Source organism: Cupressus sempervirens, chromosome 7, assembly GCF_028749045.1.
Source record: "Cupressus sempervirens isolate cs-2001-9-10 chromosome 7, ASM2874904v1, whole genome shotgun sequence".
In the NCBI taxonomy this organism is placed as follows: domain Eukaryota; kingdom Viridiplantae; phylum Streptophyta; class Pinopsida; order Cupressales; family Cupressaceae; genus Cupressus; species Cupressus sempervirens.
Genome location: NC_143124.1, coordinates 761,571,749 through 761,579,279, shown reverse-complemented (window position 1 = coordinate 761,579,279; position 7,531 = coordinate 761,571,749).

The window sequence follows — 7,531 nt, the reverse complement described above, 5'->3', positions numbered from 1 at the left end:
AATCTATTAGAGAACATGATGTCACTAAACTTGTCCAGCCATGTGAGGTCAATCTCACTGACATTGTCCAACAATAACCACTTCCATAGAAAATCCCCTCTGAGCCATGCCCACTTTCGATGGTGAGTCAATTTTTGTTCATTCATGTCAAGAAGGAAAGGATTATTATGTATAATGCACCCTATGCCTTGCTCCCAACACTTGTCTGCTACGTCTGCAAAAGGGATGCCAATGCCCGACCCTAGTACCTGCTCAGCCAATACAAGAATTTTGACATCATCTTCTAAAACTGTTTCCTTAAAAATGTTACACAAAAGCATCAGAATGTCTATTTGACTACCTCCAAGGTCAAGAAGAGATGCGAGGAAGTAGAAGGTAATATCTGTGGACACATGGTACCTCTTATCGTTTCTTAAGAATTTATGGCCGATGACCATGAATATAACATGGTGGATAAAAGGACTTTGGGCATCTAGCTTGCAAACCATGGCAAGGACATCGTCAAGAATCCTACCCAAAAAGGGCTCTTGCAAGGTCATTTTAGTGCATTTCAAGCGAACTAGCATATCCATGACTAAGATTCAAGAAACTCTACAAACCGAATTTAGATTGAAGAATTTGAGAAATGATAATGAAAGAAGAATTGAAGAGGCTATTTAATGGAAGTTACATTAAATTCTTTGGCATTCGTGATCTTTCATATCTTTTTTTCATATTCCTATTAATTTTCAAGTGTGCAAAAAGTCAAAATATACTGGCATTAATGTCAAATAGTCAAAAGTGTCTGACATTGCATAAATTTCAATCAGAGATTACTATGCAAAACTTTCCACGTGTCTCCATTCTGGAGAAGTTCATGTGACTCTAGGTCTTTTCAAGTGAGTGGCCCCGAAATGCATCTTCTATCATTGATCTCTAATTAATCAATGATCAATAAAACTATTGTATTTACTATTAACAATACAAAAGTGATGGTAGCTAACTTGGTAATAGTGACACTGATGTAATGATGTTACAACATTATTGATAATAGACCTAAGACAATACACAAGTTGAAACTTGAAGTGACTACTTAGTAGTCAGTACAGTCACTAGCCAATACACATGCAAATTCACTTTCAGATAAATAATTTTTCAGTTTACCACTAAAAGATTAGCCAAGACAATTATTATTCATTTTCCTACAAAACAAGTAATTCGCCTCTGACATTATTAATTCATTTTTGGCAAGGGAAAAAATAGCCATCATTTATTTATATGTTAGCAAGAAAAACATTAATTCACCACATTTAAAATGATTTTTCTAGGGCAAGAAAAAAATAACCAACATATAATGTTTTATTTCCTTATATGGAACAAAAAAATCACCCTCGACATTAAAATTTTCTTGCCAAAAATATGTTGGATTCGCCAACATTTTAGGCTTTTTTTTTGGAGGCGTTTCTTAGAGTTATCACTGTTAGGTTTTAGTCAAGGTTTAATTAGACTTAAGATTAGGGCAAGGACCTTGAGGTGAAGTTTATATTAGGGTTCATATCCTGACCTAACTCATCAGAACTAATGTTAGGGTTAGTTCATTGAAATTATTATTAAGGGTAAGTTGAAGATTTAAGCAAACAAACACATACACACATGTATATATATGAACTTAAATCTTAGTATATTACAAGTTCATGTGTGTACATTAAAATTTTAAATGTATGTGTATATCCACAATATGTATGTATGTATACATACATGTTTGTGTGTGTGTATGTGCACACACACACACACACATGTATATATGCATATATATACATATATGCATATATAGATGTACATGATATGTATATAACATATATATACATATACACATGTGCATATACATATACATATATGCATGTATACACATGGTATATATATGCATGCATGATATATACATACATACATGATATATACATACATATACATGATATATATACATACATATAAAAAACATATAAAATGAAATTAAAATCATTTGAAATGGGTAAACAAAGGGGAAAATCATACCTTTTTCGATATTTGATAATTTTGGATGTCCCTCTCTGTTTTTGTGCTTCCAATCAAAATTCTCTATCTGTAGCCCCAATATAAAAAATGACATGTAGGGTCACAATTAATTCTTTACATTTCATTTTTTATTAGTTTCTATTGAAACTCTCTTTACTAGTTTTAATTGAAACTAGTAAGCCTGAGATTAGGGTTAAAAAACCTTGGCCGGTCGAAAACTAACAATGTAGTTTTGATCGAAACTATGTGGCACTAATACTTTCAATAGAAACTATGTAGTTTCTTTTGAAACTTTATAAAAGCTTTCTAACGAAACTAGTAAATTAAAAATTTGTAGTTGTACCATTTCGAAGGAATTTCTTCCTCCAAAAAGGTGTAACCGACTATTGTGGGTTCACCCAAGTATGGCTCTAAAACATGACATTTCTAAGGCCTATGATAAGATAAGGAGGGAATTTTTGTTTGATATTCTGACCAAGTTAGGATTCAAAGAGAATTTTGTTAGTATTATCATGGTTGTAGTTAATACAGTCCAGTTTTTGGTCCTAGTGAATGGGACCCGAGGAAATTCTTTTACCTCCACTTACGATCTTAGACAAGGGGACCCCCTCACTCCTTACTTATTCATCATTGTAGTGGAGGTGATGGGAAGAAACTTAAACGCCCTAATAGGTAATGGAAAAATAAAAGGCATTAAACTTGCATCCTTGAGCCCTCTGTAGGTGATCCAATAATTTATCGATGACACCTTCTAGTTTGACGTGTCTTCTGTCCACGAAGCTAGAGCTTGGAATATCCTTCTTAACTAGTACGAGATGGTTTTAGGATAGTGTATAAATTATCAAAAAAGAAAAGTGTATTTTTTTAATACAAAAAATGATCTAAGGATGAAAGTTATCAAAACTTGAGAATGCTAGGAGGCAAACTTACTAGATACCTATCTTGGCCTCCCTCTCAAAATAAAAGAAGTATCTTTGCAATACTGGAATGGGATGGTGGAATGCATACAAAGGAAGCTTGTGGGCTTGAAAGGGAAAATCCCAAGTACTTCAGGGAAACTTCAGCTTCTCTTGGCCTCCTTATAGGGCATCTATGTGTACTTCCTTTCTATTTTTAAACTCCCAGGTATATATAAAGAGAACATTGGAACAAATTAATTAAATTTTTTATGCTCTAGAATGGAGGATAAGACTAGAATAAGTTTAGTCAACTAGGAGAAGGTTTGTCAATATAGGTTCTTGGGGGGGTTGAAAATTAGAAGAATTGGGCATTTAAATAAGGCCCTCCTGGGTAAGATTGGATGGAGACTAATGTGATCCTTGAGATATCGGTGTAGAATTTTTTAGGGCTAAGTATCTAAGTGGTGACTCACTACATCAACATTTGTGGACCATGGCACTCCTCGTGGGATAAAAAATTTAGAATAATGTTGTGCAAAACCATAGAATTATGGAGAAGGGTACTCATTGGGTGTTGGAGAATGGGAACAACACTAACTTCTAGGAGGATCATTGGCTCCAAGATGGCCCCCTCATGAATACCAAGTTCCAACCTCTAAGAGATTTGTGTACTAGGCAATATGCTACCCTAGTTTGCAACTACATTACCCTTGATAACAAATGGAAAAGACTTTACAATTAGGACAATCCTAGAATGAGGCTAATTATGGAGCTTTAGGAGATGTTGCAGAATTTTTGTATCCCCTCTATCCCATTGGATGTGTAGTGCCTACCCCTAGTTCACATTTTTTCTATCATTTTCGAACTCTTTTAGGGCTAGTTTTATGTTGATGATTACTAATGGCATTGTTTTGAGATTATCAGATATTGTTTTTACATTCAGTTTATTATATGATGAGATTACTTGGCACTTTATAGTTCATTTATGTATGATGATTATTTTAGTGTTTGCAGTTGTTGATGATAATTAGTTAGATGATTTATTATAATATGTGTTTTCTTATGGATACTTACCCCATACTTGCATGTGTATGGTGTGTGTCTTTGTTTCCTTTCTGTATGGTGTTTTCGATGTGGTTAAGGAAGGGAGTCATAGTCACCTGCCAGTTAGGATCTACACGATGCACCACTTCCTACCATTGCCTATTTAGCTTAGTATATATTGTGCTTGTACATGCATGGATTTTATGCAGGTTGCAGGTACCGAGTATCGACTTTCCTGAATTTTCAGGATGAGCGTACCCTGTCACATTATCTCAATGGTAAGAGAGGGGAGATAAATTCTCAAGTCCAAATCCCAACCCTTTAAGCCATTTGTCCTAATTGAAAATTAGGACAAGTATCTGAGTCGGGTACCCTTTGAATATGTCAGATGACGTAATTTTCTATATTAACCTTTTTGATTTGATTTTGTATGTATTTTGCTATGATGGGTTTTTGTATTTTACTTTATGAGTCTTTAATGTATTTTGTATTAATTAAGCCTAATTAAAAGATTTAATTAATGGTTTAATTTAATGGAAAATTAATATGATATTTTAATATTTATTTTATTTAATTAATTGAGAAATTAATTAAATAAAAAGAATTAAATCTGAAGATAAAAGTTATAAGTTTAAATTTAGAATGTGATAATATTTATTAATTTAATAATAATATATTTAGAGCTCATTTTTATTTTATCAATTAAGTTTCAAAAATAAATTTAAAAGTGGAAAAGATATTAAAATTATTAAAAGATTCTAGATCACATGATGCGTGCATGTGATTAAAATATATTAAGATAAAACAAGTGGATTTAATAAAGTGAGTGCATGAGATTTAAAATTAATAAATTAATAAAAATAAATAAAGAAAATATTAAATAAATTAATGCACATTATTTTAATATTTATTCACATATGAGTATGCAAGCTCTTGGGAGTTGTCATGATGAAAAGACAAGAGTTTGCACTCTAATTATGTGCATGTTCTCTACACTTAGGAGTTAGCACATTATTTGACCGCATGGTGTCTACAACATTCTAGAGACCTCATCATGTCTATCTTCTTGTCGTGGAAGTTACATGCTTAGTTGTCATGCTTATCTCCTAGTTCTTTCTAGACACATTCTAGATGCATCTTAGAGGCCTTTAAATAGAGGCTCTCCTAATGTGTATGGATAAGCTTACATGCATTCAAGAAGCTCATATGCTTCTACAAGCACTTCTAGTCACTTGGGGGTTTCGTTTGATTTGATTCTTGGAGGAATGGAAAATGTTGAAGAAGGAAGAGATTTTTCTATGGACTTCTGAGGCATAGCAAATTAGCATCAGTATCTAAGTGCACTCGTGATTTTTGCATATTCCATTTGCACTCTTTCTCTTCTTGTCTTCATTGTGCCTATTATATGTGTCTAAATATACTCCATGAATGAATCTTCAATCTTAAAATTGGAATCTATGTATGTATGTTAATTTTTATTTGGTTGCGAAGAAAACATTAGGAAACCCTAGTTTTATTTATGAAGGAAATTCATCATAAACTGCCCTATCCCTATCCCTTACATAGACTCGAACTCAGACATTCATAACTTTTTACCTTGACCAAATTTATTCGATCACTCCAGTCAGATTTGGTGCAACTTGGCTCTCTCCAATATATTTCAAATTTGGCTCAATCCAATGATTCATTAGGAAGATATGGCCCCTATACTGGTACTATTTTATTGAATGACAGCCATTCCTCCATTTTCCATAATCAGGAGTTCTTTGTACTTAAAATTCACAACAATAATCTATCAAATGATGGAATGAATTAAAAACTAAACCAACATAGATCTAATACATTTATACTCAAGATTTTATCCAAATGAGAAGTCTTTTCAATACAAAAGCAGATTGTGCCCTTACGGCAGCAAGCTAGGGCTTTGCAAAGAATTTAATTTGGTATTGTATGAAACTTTGTTACATTGCATCATTTCAACCACAGACACCCTAAAAACTCCCTACCATTCCTCCCCTCCTAAAACTCATGCTCATCAATGCTAATAATACATTTCAAACCAGTTGCAACTTCCTCAAACTGGTTACAGTCAGTTATGATTGTTTACATTTAGTTGAAAGTTTTGTTGTGTACTTGACAACATGGTTAACTTTGATAGCCTTACATCATTATGCATTTTATTAATATTCTAAATTATTTTCAAGATTTTTATTCCAAATTTAAATTCTCAAACCACTCTTAAATCCTGTAAACCCTCTACGAGCCTTTTAGGCTTCATTTTGGCTATTTGCATTTTTAGGCACTTCAAGTGCATTTGACACCATATAATGGCTCTACTTTCCATATTAAAATAAATTGGACATTATAAGGTCTTTAAATAACTCATCTACCTTAGAATCTCAAAGTGAACCCTAGGTACACTAACTCCCAAAATGCCATTAAGGCTACATCATTGATCCTTTTACAAAGTGATCAATCAAAACATTTAAAACATAAACAAAATATTTTTAAGTGACCATTGTGAACTTATTACAATCAAATGATCCTTCAAGGTCATGTTCATCCTTTGATTCCCCTAGGATATATTTAGTGACCCTAGTTCCTCTAGGCCTTTTTTCCTTGGCCCTGGTGCTCCTGCACCAGTTAATAGTAGAAGAAGTGTAATTAATTATTAGTCAATTTAAGTAAATGGATTTTTAAATGAAAGAAAATTAAAAGAAAAGAGATATTAATAAGTGGAATTAAATAATTGAATTATTAATGAGATTGATTTTACTTAAAATCAATGATGATTATTTTAAATAAATGATTGTCCTTGAAGTGTTTAAAGGAAATTGTAAACTAATTATTTGAAAGTTGATAAGTATTATTCTAATGTTTTGAATAATGTGAATGCTTTTATCTAAAAGTCAATAGGAACTAGTTTAATGATTTAAATAAGTAAATAATTATCTTATGATTATTTTAGAGAATTGTTTTAAAATAATGCAGGGATAATTCTATGTTTTATTCAAAAATACATAAATGGGTTGAGTTGTAGATTAAATGAAGAATCTTATACACTTGAAATGTACTTGAAAATGAAAACTGAAACTTAATATTTGGCTTAACCATGTGATTACGAAAGAAAAATAAAGTATGTTTTTGTATCTTGTTCTTTATGCTATCCATGTTTGGGGTTTGGGTGGTCCTAAAGTGCTAACTAGTCAAGATGTCTACCAGAGGCTTGGGAGTTAAATGAAAATGTGATCGCATATTAATGTTATTTGGTCTCGATTCTTTTAAAACCCAACCATGGTAATATGATGGCATACTCTATGAGATGTTTGTATTTACTGATTGTTATTTCTCTCTAGTCTTCTTGTGTGAAGCTAAGGTGTATGTATTTGAGACACTTGACTTAACCATTTTTGAGTCATCGATCAGTTATACTTGGTTACTTTTTAGTCGCCATGATTGATCTAATTGATGGATCTAGACCAATTGCAGTATTGAATGCTTAAATAAAATCAAATTAGCGGAAGTCTTATTACAGTTATACATAAATGAAATTAAGC